The following is a 21,450-nucleotide window of genomic DNA, read 5'->3' as shown; positions in this document are numbered from 1 at the left end:
ATGCGTTCTATAACACGAAGCTGGCCAACTGATAGCGCAACGAGGTACCATGTCCCTGGGAATTGTAATTGCTTGGTCGGTAAAAAAAAAAAAAAAAAAAGAATATCCAACCGTTACAGATGATCGCACAAGACGCATTTTGATAGTATAAAGGAGGGTACAGACGAAGTCACGCAAGTTCTGAGTATGTCTTAACCCCCCCCAAAAAAATAAGAAAGGAAGAGAAAGGAAAGCCTGGAGCGGAGGGAGTGTTACAGGCAGCGAATTGCTCAGGACTTCAAACACAGGGAGTCATTCTGTCAAGGGGAGGGGGCGGGCGGGGGCAGGCACTGGGCCTCTCTAACAAAGTCCTCCTCTCTTTGCTCCCTCCCACTTCATTCACTTGCAAATCAGTGTGTGCCCACAAGAGCCAGCTCTCCCGAGCCCGTAACCTTCCCATCCCGAGCTGCAGTTTCAGCCGCGGCAGCGAGAACGGCTGAGCGGGCAACCGCGGCGGTGGCGGCGGCGGCGACCGAGGCAGGAGCAGCCTGGGCGGGTCGCAGGGTCTCCCTGGGAGCAGGAAGGCGAGCGGAGGTGGGTTCGGTCTCAGTTGGCTATGGTGCATGCCTTTTCTTGTTTTAATTCTGTAGCGCTGATGGAAGCCAATCAGAGAGAGCGAGCCCTCCTCGCCTGGTGGGTGCCGCACGCTGGAGTTGGGAGGGATGTTCAGCCTGCGAGCCGGGTCGGGGAGGGCGCTCGGGTCCGGTTGCGCGGGCGGCGCTGCTGCCGCTGCCCAGAACGGGCGCCAGTTCCCGGGGAGCTTCAGCGTCGCTCCTCCGCCTTCTGGTAAGACCGCGGAGGGGCTTGGTGGGGGCATATGTGACGGGGCCGCCGGGAAGAACCCGTTGCCTTTCTCTCCGCCGGCAGAGGCTGCCAAGGGATCTCCGGCATTTGCAAAGTTGGCTGGTCAATTACCAAGGGCGCTGGTGCGTGCAGGACCCGCGGAGCGGTTTGGGGCTTGATTTATTTCCACCTGCCCACATCACAGGGTCTTGTGCAGGGACCGCTTTGGCTGGGTTACGTTTCTTGGTTTGGGAGCCAAAGCAAAAAATTGGGTAGCTTGAAAACTCCTGAATGCTCCCAATAAGGAAAACTTAGGCTAAAGAGATGATTTGTCTCAGAGAAGATGCTTATTTAAAAAAAAAAAAAACTGTTAGCTTGCACGCCGGGGGCAACGCCTGCCAGCTCACATAGGGCAGAAATGCTTAGGTTGCAAGGAAAGTCCAACACTGGACTCCGAAAATGGAGCACACTGTCCAGGGAAAAGTCATGTGGAAGACGGAGCTCGCTTGTGCTCTTCCAAGGCTGGCCAGGCACAAATCTGGGGGAAAACGCCTCCCCCGGACTGGTTGGAGAGCAAACCAAGTGCGCCTGGTTTTCCGGTGTCCGATGCAGGAAAAGTGACGCCCCCGGTGCGATATTCCGGAATTGAGTAACAGGGAATCTTGCTATGTTGTGTGTTGCAGAGCTGAGATTACTTCTGTAGTTATTCTTATGCCAAGAGTTATCGGAGATCTCGGAGATGGGAGCTGCTGGAGAGGTCAGCGTGGTGCTCAAGTGGTGTCACTGCTGCAATAAAATCCATATTTTATGGGGAGTTATATGCAGGTCCTTGTTAGTGCAAGGGGCTGTTCACCTGAGTTAACTACAGAGAACATCCAAGTACCAAGAAGTTTAATCATCTGGAATAGTCATACATTTCTCTCCCCTCTCTCGGTTTGTTTTTTTTTTTTGTAAAGACATTTTAATTATGATATTCACTCTATGGAGGTGTATCACCCCATATCTCAGCCAATTTTCATTTTCACTTACTGAAGCAAATAATGTAGGAAAGAAGAGGATTTTTCCTGCAAAAAAAAAAAAATGTTGCTGCTGGAGTGGGTGATGTGTACATGTCTGGCTGCTCTGGAGGGGCGCACATGCGAAATATCGGTTCTCTGAGTGGTTATAATCCAGGGGGTGCAAAATCCTCCCTGTATGGGAAAAGGAACACAGGGATATACCTTGTTAATGCACAACTCTTCTAAGAATGAAGAACAAATCAGCTTATACAAACGGTGAGCAGGGATTACTTATTTCCTTTCTTTTCTTGCTGATGCCTGTACCTGAAAAGGAAAGGCTTTAGTATTCTACTTTAGGAGAAAAAACCTCTTCCAGTTTGGCTTCAGCATCACCCTTTGTGTTTCAGTACTTGCACAGCTTTGTGCTGGCTATTTTTTTAGAGCCAGAAAACAAGTTGTGTGAAGAAAGAGGATATGATCAAGCAGATGTCTTCATTATGTCATAGGAGGAGGGCAAAGTTTATGCCAGAGGCCAGATTTCCAATGCAGAGCTCAGAAACTTAAAAGAAATCCAACAATTTACTGGAAAATGCAATCACGCAGGATTGTATCTCGCCCGTTTTGCTCTATGGTGTGTTCTAATTAAAAAGGTATTGGGGAGAAATAAAAGGCAGATCTTTTTCTACCTGTTTTGATGGTTCATGGCATACTTCAGAAGCAGAGGAAGTAACCAATTTTTTCAGAAAAACATGAGAAGCAGCAGTGTATCTCTAAAGGAAAACAGCAATGGTTTAGTTCTACTGTACTTGTCTGCAATTATCTTTTGCTACCTTTGTAAGTGACAGACTGGTGTCTCTGCAGGGACTTTTAGTCCCTTTACTATCTGGCTTTTACATCAATTTATTGCAATTCTATTTCTTAATGCTAACTCTGCAAAGATAATATATAGAAACACACTCATTTTCTACTAAGTTGCCTACTATCAGAAAATGTGTATATTACCTCTTCCACCCACCACTTCCATCAGCTTTGCAAGTAAAAACTTACTGAGGCACTCTTCATTTTAAAGCAAAAATCTCTCTTGAAAATATTGTTCTGAGATACTTGAAAACCGCTAATATCAACAGAAAGCATAACTGTAGCTCCAGGACATCAAATGATACTTCCTTTTTCCAAATGTATCAATAACTTGGAACAACAGGTTCTGAATATCTAACCAGAGCTAACTGAGTGATTGTACCACATAAGGATAAAAAAAGAGAGATAAATATGACAAATAATCTGAATGAAACCATGTTTCTCCCTAGGGAAGTAAAATGTGCAGTCCCCCCTTCTGGCCTTTACTCGCTTTGCAGTCCGGAATGCCAGCTTTCTGAGGCTGAATCCTTTGAACTATGGAAACTTTTTCTAGTTGGAAAGGACCTCTAGTGGGTCACGCCATGCACTTCTCCCTGCAGCTCAGCTGCATCATGGATTTTGTTATCTAAGATAATAAGCATATAACAGCTTTCCCTTCACAGAGAAGACCGTATTCCCAACTCCTTTCATGACATTTATTCCAGGTCAAGACCATTACTGTCATTTGTGTAGTTCCTCTAATTTCAGGAACCCAAGAGTATTTGCACAGTTTCTGGGTATCTAGACCTTTGATAACTTCTCTATGATTCCAAATGAAAGCAATGGCCAATTAATAAAGAATTCACCACTACTAATATAAAATTTTCCTTATTTCTCATCTTGCCAAGATTGTACTTCCTTCACTCAAATTTACCCAATAGTAATAATGGCATTATAGTTATGACTCAACAAATTCCACATGAAGAAGCCCTACCATAGGGGTTCAGGCAAATATATGAAGCAATTGAAAAAAAGTAGAAAAAATGAGGCAGAAAAAAATTAACTAACCTTTCAGAGATCCATGAACATTGACAAGTTATACTGAACTAGAGGTTTCTAATTTAAAGAAGCCCCCATTCAAATAAGCATACACTTAAAATCCAAAAGATGTTTACATGCATATCACTCTTATTCTAGGAGGTGTTTGTCTTTTTTCTCTCTCTCTCTCTCTTTCTCTCTCTCTCTTTGATGTATCACAACATATTTTAGGTAACCTAGTCCTTAAAAAAAAACTCTGCCTGGAACTTACATAGTAAGATAAGTTCTATAGGGGTGAATCAGCCTCTTCTGCTGACGGTCTGCAGGTTTCAACTTTCAATTTAAAAATCTGTTCTAAAGTTTGAAATGTGTTCCAAATGAGATAACATCCAGCAGAAGCCAGTTGCTTTTGCTGCTAGTTTAGTCACAGCAGCCCATTCTTTGGGGTCGATCAGAATTAGGGTCTCGCTTATAAAAATAACAAGCAGTGACTCAGTCTGAATTGCATTTTTTAATAGTGTTTCAGCCTAGCTAGTGTCTACTGAGCTTACCTTATTTGTTTCACAAAAAGGTGAAAATGTAGATAATCAAACCTTCTCTGGTTTAAATTTTTTTCTGAATAATGATTCTAAATACGAAGACTCAAGCACATCATGTTAATAGGGGAAATTGCTGAAAGAAGAAAATCAAAATTCACACACACAGAGCATCCAGTTGTGACACTGTTCCAATGATATTAGAGAAGAAATAAAGAAATGCACAGATTGGGTTGATTTTTTTTCTTCGTTCTTTTTTTTTCTTTTCATTTTTTCTCTCCATTAGGATTTTTGTTTTATTTTGAACACAGATGAGAGTTTAAGGCACTCTCCTAGATCTAAACAATATTTTTGTTTTGAGTTTTCCTCTTATGAAGATTAAACTGGCCTACATTTTTAAAGTTCCTATTCCTAAGAAACGCTCACTTTTTCAAAGTAATCAGATGAGAAAATTCAGGTTTTCTCTAATTAAGGTTTACAGCCGAAAGTGTACAGTCTTTGTAACCCCATCACTCACAAGTAGGGAGATAAGGCAAGAAAGTATACATAACCCTTGAAAAAGGTGGTACACCTTGATTTACTACATACAGATGTAAATGGAGTAAGGTTCTTTTAAGCCAAAGTGATTGGGTCAGAGGGGTCAAGATACAGCCAGTATTCTAGCTGGTCAAGACTGAACTATCCAGGAAATGTTTAGCTCTTCCAACAATGAAAACTAACTGAAGAATGAATGCTGTGAGCACAGATGCATAAATGCAGAGTGGACACATATGCAGAAGGTTCTGTGTCCCCCATCCCCACAGATTATTAGAGATTATTTTACTTTGTTTCATCTATTTAATATCATTACACTAACACTGTTGGGTGCTCATTTCCTCTATAAATCAGATCACCTTGGCTGAGATTTATAAGAGGAAAAGTTTAATTAAAGCCAGAATGTTACTATTAAATTTGATGTGCAGTATAAATGGGCAGCATGGGTCCAAAGCTTTTCCCACCATACTTAGTGCTATCTTGTGAAAGAGAACAACTCAGGAAGAAGTTGAGGAATACAAAGCTAGCCAACACAGGGTATAATTTATCTTCATATTTCACCACTTGAAAGAGCATTGTGTTTTTTCTCTTTCTGTAATTCCCTAATTTGGTAGATCTGCCCAAAAGATGTTCAGGAGACCTAATAAGTTATAGGAATGGAAAACAGCAAGAAAAAATTAAGTTGAGGCGGTGTCCCAAGTGACTACAATGAAAAGAGATGGGAGGTGAATTTTTACGTAAGAGGAAAACGTAAGAATAGAAATAGAATTAAAGTCACCATTTTTATACAGGGTACACTTTCTACTTTATAAATACTATTATTAGATACAATTTTATAAACATGATTACATCATTAACATGTTTATAATCACTATGTGTCTCTAACATGGAATGTAAATTTGAAAGTTATCCTTTAAAAAAATCACCATCTTAAGGAAATGATTCTGCATGGATCATAAAATAAGCAGAGGAGTACGTTTTTAAAAAGTGGTCTGAAATCGCAGCAGAATCAAAGGAAGGTTTTCTTAATGCTTTGAAGAATATTGACTCTTTTCTATTATCTTTATTATTCTTCAAAGTAAATAGACATACTATGTGTCCTTCTGATAACCTAAAGTATACAAAAGTGATGAAGACCAAATATAAGTCATTCATTTGGATTCTATATGAGGTATCCTGTTTTATTTAGCCCCTTTTTGGTTTGAATTTCTAGGAAATTTCTGTTTGAGCCAAGCGTTTAATGAATGTACTGTTAACAAACACTTGTGGTATCTTAGAAGTAAAAGTGTGAATCTCTGAGAAATACAGAGCAGCAGAGGGCATGGGAATGATTTGATTATTTTGACCAGAGCAATGCAGGTTTTCAGGCTGAGGAAAATGTCTGTAGCTTATTCATTTCTTAAAAACCACTTGAAAGTATGCATTAGTGTTTATAGTTGTAGTAAAAAGAATTGTTTGGGGCATTTTTCTGAGCATAATAATGATACTTCTTATAAGAGAATAAATTGTCTTCTCTTATGTTCAGAGAGAGCCTTAAGTTGGGGGAGGGGGCGGTATTTCAGGAAGGTAGCTAAAAATAACAGCTATTTATTTCCATGACGGGGGGCATCACAACCTCACGGCACCCCAAGGGCCTCAGTCCTTTCTTAGTGCACTGACAAACTCACTGCATGCATAGCTTTGGGGACTGTAGGTAGAGCTGAATAAGATTGTGTCCATTTCCTTCTTTATTTGATGACTAAAAGTAATTATTCCCTTTCTTATTTGATGGGTAAAAATAATTTTCTTCTTTTATGACCACAGTTTTATTATTTCATTCCCATCACAGTTCAGTATTTGTTCTGAATAATTTCTTTACCAAGTAAAATTTTATAAGAAAAGGGGTAGAGGGTGGGGATGGAGGAAAGCAGGAAGGAGAAAGGAAGAAAGACATCCTCTTAACAATACAGTAATATTATAAATGGTTGATGGTGATAAGCCATTTCCATTAAACTCTATTCTTTCTATTAACACCATTCAAAAAGTCAGGTAGTTAACCCAGCCTTTATTGACAGTTTGACAATTATCAGAGAATGTGAGACACAGAAAGGAGTTTAGACATTACTTTACCCAATGTCAAGGGCTTCACTGGTAAAGAGTCTGCCTGCAATGTGGAAGAGCCAGGTTAAATCCCTGGGTTGGGAAGATCCCCTGGAAAAGGAAGTGGCAACCCACTCCAGTATTGTCTGGAGAATCCCATGGACAGAGGAGCCTGGTGGGCTACAGTCCATGGGGTCACAAAGAGTCGGACACGAGTGAGTGACTAAAACCCAATGCCCATCGTTTACATTTGAGATACCTGATGACCAGAGAGATGAAGTGACCTGTCCATGGACCAACTGAATTCATCTTGTTCATTATCTCTCTCTTCCGTAACCTGAGCTTTAGCTGTGGAATAGTATAACTTTTTATCATCTCCACTCAATTCTGCCATTACAAATTAAAAGAGAAATTTAAATCTATAATGTCATTATTTATAAATATGCTATAAAGGAACAGGCATGGAAACTTATGGAGAAAATAAGGATTTATAACTTTAGGAATTTTATGTGTTTGTACACTTTTGTAAAGCTCCTATTGCAAAGAAGAATTAAAATTTTCCTTCAAAATTTTGACGATTACTTGGGAGACTGATAAAATGTAGGTTTTTATTTTATTTTTAATGATTTGATGGTAGTCTTGAGTATCAGTAATTTGGCAGGCTAACCAGTCATGTGTGCATTTTTGCAAAAAAAAAAAAGTTTATTGGTCAGTGATCAGATATGAAACATGATGACAACCTATTTATTGTGTTTTTTATAACTTTCCATTTATTCAATTTAAGGACTGAGATAGTGACCTTCCCACTTCTTTGGAGTTAAAATGTCAATTTTTGCATGAAAGTGTATGGATAAATTATGTTGTTTTTACCCTTGACAAAATTAAAATCTGCAAGCAACCCAATGTCAACCCTCCCCTATTTAAAAAAATAACTGTTAATGTTCCATGAAATCCAAAAGTCCAAGGACCACTGACTTAGATAATGAATAACATAATATTGAAAAATGACTGACTTAGTTTTCTTCTTTGTTTGGATGAATAGAAAGTAAACGGGAATTACTTTTGGAATGATAAGCCAAATAGACAGCCCAAAAGATAAAAGTCATTCTATCAAAATGTATTTTTGGATCCCTTATTTAAACTTCATAGAGATTAATAATAACATTTCAAATAACAATATAATCTTTGACTATATTAATAGGTCCTCCAAAATTGTACTTTGCCAAGGTCATGGCCAAAATGTATCATTGGCAATGAATTCACCTATTTGATTACATAGTGGATTACTCGGTGGAAAATAAGAAGTTTTAACTTTATATATAGTTTTTCTAAAAACCCAGCCAGCTCAATTTAACCATACCCATTATTAAAGGGGTATTTTTTTTCCTAAAAATAAACTTTATATAACCGTGGATAAACACAAATTTCCTAAGGTGTTGATTGATTTGTAGTTTAAGGTATGCATTGTTAGGTCAAAAAGCAGTTGCTTTCTACATTTCAGTCATGAAAATGGGCTTATCACATTTTTAGCTGCAAAGCTTAAACCTCCTTTGCAGGATTAAAAAAGGGGAATTTTATTAATCAACTATCATCCATTTTATAAAATGTTTGGAACTGCTCGATTTCACACTCAACTAAAATATTTTAAGCTCTTCTTAGCAACAGGTTGTGATTTAACACTCATAAAAACTGTGTGGTTGGACTGAGTAATCATGATGAAAAATGATAAAATTCACCAAGATTGGTATAGTACTGCTGATCCTAATTTGTATCAAGTAGAGCTACTCTATCTCCCAGTAATTAACTATTTGCCAGTTAATTACTTATATAAAAGTATGTAGTTGAGATTTTGTCAGTGTTTCATAAAGAAATAAATTCTGTGAGGGAGGCCTTGTATCAGTGCCACAGTTTTACTCTCTTTCTGACTCATATCCCTTTTTAGTAAGAAAAAGATGTTTGGGGCAGATCCTTATGAAGACAACAGAATGAAGGGGTCACTTACTGTCATCAAGAGGAGGTGGTTCCAAACCTCCAGATCCAGCTCTGCAATAATTTTTGAATTCAAGGAAAGTATATTTACCTGCAGGTAAAGTGCCTTTGAAATAAGTGCAGGCACACCAATACAGGTCTCGTATTTTAAAACTTTGTCTCAAGATACTTCCCTTCTTCAGTATGCTTTTTATTCTCAGATGCCAGATTCCAAGATATCTTTACAAATAGCACCATGGTTTTATTTTTCAACTTCCCCCTGCCTTGAGTTTAAATGTATGTTTACTTTGTATTCTAAAAAGACAATGAAATTAAGTTTAAGAGATGACCCAACAGAGGGAAGGACACTACTAGATGTCGAGTGATCATGTGAAATGACTTTCTCACCAACTAGAATGCTAAATAGGACAGTTACTTTATTTAAAATATGAAGCTGAAAGCTACAAAAGAGTAAAATGCTCCCAAGTGATTTAGTTTAGTCTGATGTAATGAAAGATTTTTATACAGCAGACAGAGAGGGGAGAAATTGTTGAAACCTATGCTGGGTTAACTGTGCACCAAAGAACAAGAAGTTTGCTTTGCACTGTGGATATTCTGAACTTTAATAGAGCATATGTTTGCTTCCCAATTTCTCACTACATTAAAATAAATTTTTAAATGGCTTATTTTTTTTTTCGCCATATGAAAATCACAGCTGTTTAGAAAAACCAATCATGAAAACAAGAGCCAAACCTGCCCTGATTTGTAATTAAGAAATAGGCAATGATATCCATGATGTTATCAAGAAGGACTTTAAAGCAAGTGAAATTTGGGCTGCGTTTTAAATTCAGTAATCCAAAGAAGTAGCTACAGGGCTCCAACTGCTCAGGAGATACTCCACTTGTCAAATACTTTGCAATTTAGTTTTCACCTGATTGACAAGTTCTCCTAAAAACAATGCCAAGACTTTGGAAATTTTCTTGAGTCCCTGCACAGAGAAAGCCCACATGATACAATTACAAGATGCCTTGTGGAATGAACAAATACAGGCTGGGGAGAAAGGAGAAAATGATTTTAAAATATCACTTCTTTCATCTCAAGATCACAGTTTTAAGATGAAGGCATCACTAGCAAATGTAAGCATATAGTGAAGGCTCAATAAATGCTTACTGTGAAATTCTTCTCATACAAACTGCAAAAGATTCTCTTAAATAAATACTCCTCCAATTTATTTCCTTTTCAAGTGTATTCACACCAATGAAAAAATTCAAGTTTTCTATCCCATGCTATAGTGTTTAATAATTTTGACTCTGTTAAAAGAAGCCAATTTCAAAGGAAACCCTATCAATGGTGTCCTCAGAGCTAGAGAGACTAAGCATGTAAACAGAGCTGCCCAGCTTTCAAAATTGGCCACCAGACCTCTTCTTCCTCCAGGCAGATTTTTATTAAACTTGGTATTAAACAATGTTGCCTGGAGCCTGATTAACAATTTATGCCTTCCTAAGCAGATTAACAGAAGTCTGTCATTTTGATTTTTTAATTCTTGTGTTTGGAAACAGGATGCACCTCTGAGTTTACACTTTCAATTTATGTATTTTATTTTCAGAATTCAAACTTAAACATTGTTCTTTTCTGAATTTTTTTCTTTTACAGTTTTAGTATCCATGTGTGTTACTATATATTTTCTATGCTAAATAAAGCAATTGCTTTTTTGCTAAGTGATTTTCTTTTCTCTCATTCAATCAATCCTAAATGTTCTTTTTAAAAATATTTTAAAGATATTTTGAATCTGTTACTTTCGAGAACACAAGAAGATTATTGGAAGTGAGTAGGATAATAATAAAAGCTAACACTTAGGCAGCACTTACAATATTTCAGGCACTATTCTAAATGGTTACATGAATTTAATGTTCACAACAATGTTCTGAAGAAAACACTATTAATCTTCCAATTTTACAGACAAAACTGGGAGAAAGAGTAGTTAAGCAACTTGCCCAAGGTCACACAGCTAGTACATGTCAGAGCTAAGATTAAATCCTGGCAGTCTTGATAGCCCATACTCTTAAATATTAAATTTTTGTGCCTTTTGTGCTTAATATGTATGTATATATACCCAAACAGATGGTAGATAGATGAATAGATTCAAATGTTTGTATCTCAAATTCAAAAATAATGTCAAAATTGTAAGGATATTTATACATGCATTTATATATATGAAATATATGTAACATATACATATTTCTCAGGAATCAAAAAATATAATTTTAAAGAAAATGAGAAACATATTTCCCTTTCAAGTCTCGGTGAATTTATCAGTATATTCCCACAACAAGTTAGATCAATTAATTATAGCCCAAAGCAGCAGATATCAGCCTCACAAAAGCCATTTAGCTTTAGGCCTAGCTTTTCACTTTAATTTAAGTCAGTCTTACAATCACTTACTGTTGGTCCCAAGGGAAGCCTGGCAAGTTTCTGGAAGGTTTAGACTCATCAGTCATTAATTTATTCATTCTATAATATTTACTGAGACCCTCCTGTGCCCAATGCTGGAGAGATACTGGGATGATAAGGCAACATACATAGCACTTTGGGGGAAACAGATTCTTTCTTCATATTTTATACAAAATAAATCCCATAAGAATTAAAGAGTAAGAGTATAAAACAAAACTGTAACTTTACTGAACTTAGATAAATATATATTTATAATCTTGGGGTGGCAATTGACTTCCTAAGCATGAAGCCAGAACTTGAAAACACAGTGAAGGAAGTCAGCAAAGTGAAGGAATGCATGCTTTAGTAATAACAGGCCAATAGTGCCAGCTTTGTATAAAAATGAATAGGACATTCACAGTTCATTTTATTCGTATTCTCCCCATACTTAGATCTTACATGAACATGGAAATTAGTCTTTCATTTCAGGTTACATTATGATCGATTTATAGGGTCTCTATTCATTTTCAGACTTGGTATTTGACCTCCTGCCCCAATTGAGAAAGAACCACCACATCCCTCTTCATTGCCAAAGGCTCATTACAGTTTTATTTTTAATAGCATGCCTCAAAGTACTTTAGACATCCCAGGTGGCGCGAGTGATAAAGAACCTGCCTGCCAGTGCAGGAGACCTAATAGATGTGGGTCCAATCCCTGGATCGGGAAGATCCTCTGGAGGAGGGCATGGCAACCCACTCTAGTATTCTTGCTGGAAGAATCCCATGGACAGAGGAGCCAGATGGGTTATAGTCCATAGGGTCACACAGAGTCGGACATGACTGAAGCAATGTAGCATGCTGTACATGGAATGTTTTCATTTGTTTCTTTCACTGATCCTTACAATTCCCCTGGTGAGTTTGTGGGACAACATTAAATAGAAATACTTTTCATCAAGAAATCAACAGAAATTAAGATGTAAGTGATGGAGGTTCAATTTAATTCAATAACTATTTAACCAACACTTAGGTGCAAAGCATTGTATTGGTGCCATGGATAATACCATGGCATCCAGTTGGTTACAATATGCATTAAATATAGGCCTACCTCAGATATTGTAGGTTTGGTTCCAGACCACTGCAATAAAGCAAACCACATGAATTTTATGGTTTACTAGTGCACATAAAATATATACTGCATTAAGTGTGTAACAGTATTGTGTCTTTAAAAATGCACAAATCTTACTTTAAAAATACTTTAAGGCTAAAAAACACTAACCATCACCCAAACCTTCAACAAGTTGTAATATTTTTGCTGGCAAAGGGTTTGAAATATTGTGAGAATTACCAAAATGTGACAAAGAGACACAGAGTGAGCAAATGCTGTTAGAAAAATAGCACTAATAGACCTGCCCAATGCACAAACCTTTAATTTGTCAGAAAAATACAGGGAGGTATACCTATATTAAATATGACTGTTAGAAACTGCCATTTTAGAAACTTATTCAATGAATAGATAGATATTCTGTCAGAATTGAGCCTTTCAGTCATGAAACAGACTAAGGTCTGCCATTATTAAATCTAGACTTTAATGTATTGACATCCAAGCTCAATACTGATATTAATATTCAGCTCATGTACACCAGAACAGCTGTCCAGGTTGCTTACCTCCAGTATCCCCACTCATCTTCACTGACCAAATCTCACTGGATATTCAGGGAAATGGTCAAGAATCTGTTTGTCCAGCAAACTCTCCCTGACTTCCACTCACCTGTCCCACCCTCCTCTTAAGATTTTTCACTGCATGATCCTATAATAGCCTCTACTTAGCCTCTAAGTCAACCTGTTGTTTCAAACATCTCTACAAGATAGGCCAGATCTTAACCTATCACACTGTGAGCCTCTAAAGAACAAGGCCTCTGGGTCTTAAACTTACAAGTCTAACCAAGGCCTAGCACTGTTTTTGGAAACTGGCAAGAACACCTTAGATGTTTATAGAAAGAAGAAATCGACAGTATTCATTATAAAATTGGACTACACTTATATGCTTTTACATTATTCATGTTGGTTAGTTTTTGTTTCTTGTAATCCAATTTCCTCTGAACATAGTGTAAGAATACACTTAAGAAGAAAGAAAGGTCAGTGCCAGCCTTCTAGACACCCCAGACCAAAGGAGTATACCCAACAGAAGGTGCTGTCCCCAGGACAACCTTGGTGTCTTCAGCCAAATGTCTAACATAGGGTTCAGTTCAGTTCAGTTCAGTCGCTCAGTTGTGTCTGACTCTTTGCAACCCCATGAATCGCAGCACACCAGGCCTCCCTGTCTTTCACCATCTCCCGGAGTTCACTCAAACTCATGTCCATCGAGTCAGTGATGCCATCTAGCCATCTCATCCTCTGTCATCCCCTTTTCCTCCTGCCCCCAATCCCTCCCAGGCATCAGAGTCTTTTCCAATGAGTCAACTCTTCGCATGAGGTGGCCAAAGTACTGGAGTTTCAGCTTTAGCATCATTCCTTCCAAAGAACACCCAGAGCTCTCCTTTAGAATGGACTGGCTGGATCTCCTTGCAGTCCAAGGGACTCTCAGTGTCTTCTCCAACACCACAGTTCAAAAGCATCAATTCTTCCGCGCTCAGCCTTCTTCACAGTCCAACTCTTGCATCCATACATGACCACTGGAAAAATCATACCCTTGACTAGACGGACCTCTGTTGGCAAAGTAATGTCTCTGCTTTTGACTATGCTATCTAGGTTGGTCATAACTTTCCTTCCAAGGAGTAAGCGTCTTTTAATTTCATAGCTGCAGTCACCATCTGCAGTGATTTTGGAGCCCCCAAAAATAAAGTCTGACACTGTTTCCGCTGTTTCCCCATCTATTTCCCATGAAGTGATGGGACTGGATGCCATGATCTTCGTTTTCTGAATGTTGAGCTTTAAGCCAACTTTTTCACTCTCCTCGTTCACTTTCAGGGTTACAGACCACATAACTGATGGGTCTTCCAATACAACACCTGAATATTTTATTGGGGATGTTTTCTTATCTAAAAGTTTCTTCAGTCACTCTCACCAAGGTGTAGAATTATTTAGAGGTTTTATTAATGTGTTCAGGTTGAAAATTGCAGCTGCATAAATGTTTTCTCTTTGGAATAGACTAGCATGATAAACCTTGGTTATCTTTTGGTTTATTGTCCACCCAGAGTAGTACATCAAATAGAATCTACAAAACAATCTTATGTACATGTTTTATAAGCAAAATCATTTTCCCCTAAATTTTTACCCTGGACATGTTTCTTGAGGTTCCACAGAAGTCTAATACCAGAGTCTACATACCTTGTTATAACCTTGAACACAACTACACAAAATAGATTGAATTAAATTCAACTGATTATGTAGTCCTGTTTCATTCCTTAAGTGGCAGTCAATACGTGAAATGGGATCTTCATGAATATTATTTGGCAATGAAATATGCAGTTCAGCCCAGCTCTCTCTGAGCATGCCAACTATTTTGTAAAGTTTAAAATGAAGAGTGAGAGAGGTTTGGATGATGTTCTTTATACTTCCTCCATTTAATGTGATATCCATCAGCCTGAACTCAAAAGTACATGCAGAATTTTAAATTTACTAATCAACAGAAGTTAGTTTGTTTTACCTAAGTGGATTTCCTAGAGTAGAATAGGTACCATGGTACATTCTGGAAAGTTTGTCTCCTATCTCACCACTATGGGAAATTGTAACTTCCAAGGGAAAACAATAGACCTATGGGTTCAGAAAAGTTAGGAAAGTGATTCCTATTCCTCTGGTTAACACTTCCTTTGGTTAACTAACACTTTCAAATAGTAACATCTCACCTTAACAAAAGTAATCTAAACTCTGAAGAGGCAGCCTCTCCCATACTTCACATCCCAACTTTAGAATAATAAGTAGAGAATTAAAGGATTTTCAGGAGTGATTAAGCTATTGGGGGTAAAGGAGAAGCCAATAAGAAAGCCTATTAACAGTGGAAAGGAGATCAGAAAAGTAAGCTATAGTAATTCATGTTCAGCATCCTAAAGATCTGATTACTTCTTACTCTTTATTACCAAGTATTTTCAGCTTATGCAATAGGATGCTTTGGGCTATGAGTGAGAAAAAAATCCTATTTCAAACTGGAAAGAAAGAAATAAAGTTATATTTGCAAAAGAGACATTCCACAGAAATGCAGGTTCCAAGTGATCCAAAGATGAGTAGTAGCATGATCAAACACTCTGGATCTTTCTGTTTATCCTTCCTTGTCATCTTTAGCATCAACTGCATTCAATGATCGGAGAAGGTAATGGCACCCTACTCTAGTACTCTTGCCTGGAAAATCCCATGGACAGAGGAGCCTGGAAGGCTGCAGTCCATAGGGTCGCTGAGGTTGGACACGACTGAGCGACTTCACTTTCACTTTTCACTTTCATGCATTGGAGAAGGAAATGGCAACCCACTCCAGTGATCTTGCCTGGAGAATCCCAGGGATGGGAGAGCCTGGTGGGCTGCCGTCTATCGGGTCACACAGAATCAGACACGACTGAAGTGACTTAGCAGTAGCAGCAGCAGCAGCAGCATTCAATGATTCCCCTCAAACTTTAAGATGATTGCCAGTGGCTACTGGAGCTACATCCTTCCTTATTCTTGTCTAGCAAAAGAGAGAGAAAAACCTCTCTCACTATCAAGAATTAAGGGTAGTGTCCTTCAGTTTGGCTGAGCCAGTACAGGACATATGACCACTTAGTATATTATTAACTGCATGTGCTAATTGGCTTTTTAGACTAAAGGTCTATTCTTGGGATCAGCTTCCCTTGATTTTAATTCCATGCATGGGGTCAGAGGGAGGAAATATATCTAGACAAAACTGGGATTCTATCAGGAAGAAAAAAGTTGGGAAATGAACATTGGCTAGTTAACAAACCCTGTCTGCTACAAGTTAGCCTGAGAATCAGTATTACTCTAAGTAAAAAATCTTAAGTGTTAAGTGGGTGAGGGATTCAAAGGAATTCAGTTTCATAAACCATAGCTTTACAGGTAGTAGATAATAAGACCAAAACCCACCTGTTCCATCAAATGAGGGTTATCAGCAAAATGGCAATTAGAGTGATACTAAACCATTTCAATGACCTCTGTTCCTATATTTTATTTTACTCTGTGCATGAAGTGGGTTTTGGTGTATTTGTTTTGGGAATATACTGACTAGAAATACATCACTGTCCAAAAAGAAAACATTTTTTTCATCTAGAGAGTTGAGGCTTAACTAGCTGGAAGGGAAGTATAATTTCATTTTGTTCTCATAGTCTCATTTAGAAAATAACCTTAAGAGATTCAAAGGACATTAAGCCATGTGAGCACTCTCCTTGCTCTCTAGGGGCTTGGCCTGGGCTTTAACTTTTCTAGCTTTTTCTGAAGTGTTTTCTTAAGCAACATTTTTGCCTTTAGCACTGTCCTAACCACTGGAGCTTTAAGAAATCTTAAAAAGTATTGTTTAAAAATAGCCTCACAAAACAATTTTCTTTTCTCTGCCTTGCTAAAAATATCCCAAATCTTTAAGAATGTTGTTTTTTTTTTTTTTTCCTCTTAGATTTTATTTGAAAGGCAACTAAGCTGAAATGCAGATGTTTATCTAAATCCAAGTCAAAACGGTTTGAGAAATAATTGCAAAATATAAAATGAAAACTCAACAGAGTGCTGCTCTACTATCTGGCTAATTTAAGGCAAAAGTGAGGTTCTAAGGTTGCTTTTTTAACAAATGCATTTATGTGGATGTGATGTATGCCACACAACAGGATGTTCCTGAAACATAATGTAATAAAATCTAAAGTCTAAATCCTACAATTTTTTCATCTTGTGTTCCCTTAGAACTGACTTTGCCACCGTGTGAGTTCACTCACCTCTGCAAATCTTTAACTATGACAAAAATGTCCTTTTTTGCCAAGCAAGTTAGGGGTAGAATTAAGGAGCCATGACCATAAAAGCTTTGAATTTAATTAGGAGATGAGTTATGTATGATGTTTTGAGGAAAGAGGGCACTGAGCTCTTAAACTGTCCTATTTTGCATGACAAAGGGAGTCCCAGGTTGACTGTGTAGGTACAAATACTTTCCAGTTGGGCAGATGACCTGTTGGATGTTCCTCTTAGTGCATTTTTCTCCTATAAATGAGGATAATGGTAATTTCAACTGCAGAAAAGTGTTTGAGGAGTAACTAAGATAAGCATGTAGGAAGCACTCCCAAAATGTTGCTGTCTTCATTGTTATCAAGAAGTCTTCCAAGTATTCAATCCATTTGAGGGTCTTGGTTATTTTTAACTTGCTGCAAGGTGGGGGTTTTTTTGTTGTTGTTTTTTAATTTCACTAATTGGAATGATGCACAGCATTTTTTATGTTACCAATGTAATGGCAAACGGGGAGGGGCGGGGGGGCAACATGCCCATAATTCTACTCACTGAAACGTGTTTTGGCTGACACAGTGAATGTGCCAAACAAGGCTTAAATTCAGAATTTCCTCAAAACCTCTTCAGCACCGTTCCCAGAAAATCTGCAACCCGAGACGGTTTCCTCATTTGGGCTTGCAAAGGTGTGAACTAACCGCAGCCAAAACGAAGTAAAAATGGTAGATACAAATTCCCTTATAGCACACTGTTGTCCTGAGGATCTTATTCTAATCTGACGGCCAGCTGCCCTTGTCCATGTGGTAATGAGTGGGGGAAAAAAACAGGAGACCACAACCATGGCATCGGAAACACATGGCGCTGGCAAGAGAAGGCACACATGGACATGTACACACACACGCACGTGTACACACACACCAGCTCCACCACCAAAAACACCGAAGACAAAGCAGGAAATGAGGTTTTGGTTCAACATGGAGACGTCAGAGGGTCACGTCCTCACTTCCTCCCATGAACACAGGGAACCCACCACTATGCTGCTGACTGCTAAGTCACTTCAGTCGTGTCCGACTCTGTGCGACCCCATAGAGGGCAGCCCACCAGGCTCCCCCGTCCCTGGGATTCCCCAGGCAAGAACACTGGAGTGGGTTGCCATTTCCTTCTCCAATGCATGAAAGTGAAAGTAAAGTCGCTCAGTCGTGTCCGACTCTTAGCGACCCCATGGACTGCGGCCTACCAGGCTCCTCCATCCATGGGATTTTCCAGACAAGAGTACTGGAGTGGGTTGTCACTGCCTTCTTCCTCTGAAAACACCTAAAATACCTGGCTGAGCAGCTCCCGCCAAAGAAAGCCCACAACTCAGCAGGTAGGACAGAGGGGACACCATCCCCCCAAAATCAAGCTCCCCCGCCAGTCAGGAGGGAACTCAAAACCAGAGGTTCTCCCTGGGGAACAAAGGGTTTGAACCCCACTCTCACACCGGCATCTGAGAGCCCTCAAAAGGTCTTTAAAAACTAATCAACCTCCTGCCCACCAGACCCACAGGGCTGAAGGGTCAGAGAAACAGCCCTCACGGGGCTCCCAGCGGCAGGACTCACCTGTTGCAGGCAGGGCGCAGGTGTCGGTGTCAATGAGAGACACGGACCTCCGCTGTGGGAGTCCTCACTTGCTTCATGTGCGGCTTAGCTTCGGCCCGAGGGGCAGGCATCTGACTTGACACACACACTGGGGACAGCTGGGGTGCTCCCCGACTCCGCAAGAGGGAGGCTGGCAGATGCCACCACGAAGCCGTCTCTGCCCTGCCCCAGCCCTGGCGCCATCTTCTCTCCCTCTTCCCGCCTTCGCACCTTCCCCTCGCCCCTGGCCCCGCCCCCTCTGCATTCACACGTGAGATTGGTGCCCCAGGCTGTAGCCCAGGGAGACAGTTCTTGACAGGCTACCACCACGGGTACTGGGTGGACATTGCAGGGAGACACCCACCCCCTGCTCAACCCCTGTTAAGAAAGAGGCCCATTTGCTTGGCTTGGAACTTGGGCTGAGGGGCAGATGTCAGATTTGGCCCAGAACTAGGGGCCCAAAGCCCTGCTGTCAGGGAACAAAGGCCAATGCATGCCATCATCTTTGCACTTGACCTCTGCCTTTTTACTACTGGCAGTATCTCCCAGACAGGGGCTTATACCCTCCTCTGGAGCCCAGATGTCCAACCCACAGAACACTTCTGGATCTCCTGGAGGACAGCCGGGGCTTATGCAGTCCCATAGGGCTGCATCTGTGTGTATGAGCCTTTTTTATATAAAGTGTACTGTTACATTTATAAATATAATTATATAACTATAAAATTTGCAGCATACACTGCTTTGTGTCATAATAATAGTCAAGTCTATTCAGAATAAAATTAGTATTACTTAGAGACTTATAGGAAAAATGTTATTTCAAATTTCAGTTCATATACATAACTTTTTCAAAGTACATGTGATCAATATAAGACATTCAAGCATAAAAAATTTACTTTTAGATTAAAATATGTGGGGGAAGTTGAATGGAATTGAGTTCCTGACAAAGGACTGGTATAAAATTTCTGGCTGTTAAAATGATCTCGTTCATGTATTTTTAGATGAGGCATTGTGGCTATTGAACTGCTACTGTATTAGAATTCTATAAGAAAAAATTTAGAGTGATTTGATAGTTTGTTTTAGTGTTAATATTTACAATTGGCCAGAAGTTACGTTATTTTCAATAACTCAAACTTATAGTAAAATATATTTAAACTTTTTACTTAATATAGCCGATGAACAATGTTGTGATAGCTTCCGGTGAACAGTGAAGGGATTCAGCCATACATATGCATGTATCTGTTCTTCCCGCTAACTCCCTCCCATCCAGGCTGCCACATAACATTAAGCAGAGTTTCCTGTGCTATACAGTAGGACTTTATTGGTTAGTCATTTTAAATATAGAAGTGTGTGGGGTACTTTTAACCACTAACAATAAGCAGAAATTTTTTTTAGTATCATTTTGATTAACGTGCAAGCAAAATATTTGAGGTGCCCTACCGTAGGGTGTGGAAGACTAATGTGTACATATACCACTCATACTGTAGAATTTTAACTAACATGTTATGCTCTGAGGCTCCAGTTCATCCCTAAATTCCTCAGTTAGGGCACTTTTGCAGCTGGCGTTAGATTTCCGAGAAATCTAGTCCAGGTAGCTCTGTACCAAGCCCAGGTTGTTTTCATCGCACAGTCATTCCCCTAATGTGAATGGAGAAAATGTCAGACTGGCAGGACCCTGCCCATCTGGGAAACTGCCCAGGTTTCCAGTTTCAGTGTCTCCTGAAAACAGTATATTCATCAAAACTAAAACACAAAGACCCAGCTGAGTCTAATTCTCTTATTTCTCTAACTCTACAATATGGTTTTGGACTTTCCCGGGTAGCACTAACGATAAAAAATTTGCCTGCCAGTGCAGGAGATGCAAAAGAGACCAATTCCATCCTGCGTCAGGAAGATCCTCTGGAGAAGGGCATGGCAACCCACTCCAGTATTCTTGCCTGGAGATACCCATGGACAGAGGAGCCTGGTGGGCTACAGTCCACAGGGTTGCAAAGAGTCAGACACTACTGAAGCACCTTAGGTCACCCAAACACATAATATGGTTTTACTAATGATACACTCAGTTGATCAGACCACCTGACCTGCCTCTTGAGAAATCTTTATGCAGGTCAGGAAGCATCAGTTAGAACTGGACATGGAACAACAGACTGGTTCCAAATAGGGAAAGGAGTACGTCAAGGCTGTATATTGTCATCCTGCTTATTTAACTCATATGTGGAGTACATCATGAGAAACGCTGGGCTATATGAAGCACAAGCTGGAATCAAGATTGCCGGGAGAAATATCAATAACCTCAGATATGCAGATGACACAACCCTGATGGCAGAAAGTGAAGAGGAACTAAAAAGCCTCTTGATGAATGTGAAAGTGGAGAGTGAAAAAGTTGGCTTAAATTCAACATTCAGAAAACTAAGATCATGGCATCTGTTCCCATTACTTCATGGGAAATAGATGGGAAGACAATGGAAACAGTGACAAACTTCATTTTTTTGAGCTCCAAATTCACTACAGATGGTGATTGCAGCCATGAAATTAAAAGATGCTTACTCCTTGGAAGAAAAGTTATGACCAACCTAGACAGCATATTAAAAAGCAGAGACATTACTTTGCCAACAAAGGTCTGTCTAGTCAAAGCTATGGTTTTTCCAGTGGTCATGTATGGATGTGAGAGTTGGACTATAAAGAAAGCTGAGCGCTG

General features: G+C 39.4%; 1 protein-coding gene across 2 annotated transcripts in view; it reads left to right on the top strand.

The window, feature by feature from the left end:
- The first annotated feature begins 361 nt into the window (after positions 1-361).
- CDH6 (cadherin 6, type 2, K-cadherin (fetal kidney)) overlaps positions 362-21,450 on the top strand; it is a 152,390-nt gene continuing 131,301 nt past the window's right edge. The window contains exon 1 of one of the 2 annotated variants that reach the window (XM_010853842.1): positions 362-573. The gene's annotated coding sequence lies outside the window, so the exon portion shown is untranslated. The other variant, XM_010853843.1, reaches the window with a different exon arrangement.

The sequence above is a fragment of the Bison bison genome, unplaced genomic scaffold (assembly GCF_000754665.1).
Source record: "Bison bison bison isolate TAMUID 2011002044 unplaced genomic scaffold, Bison_UMD1.0 scf7180017864331, whole genome shotgun sequence".
Lineage (NCBI taxonomy): Eukaryota > Metazoa > Chordata > Mammalia > Artiodactyla > Bovidae > Bison > Bison bison.
This window is presented reverse-complemented; position numbering and strand designations above follow the sequence as displayed.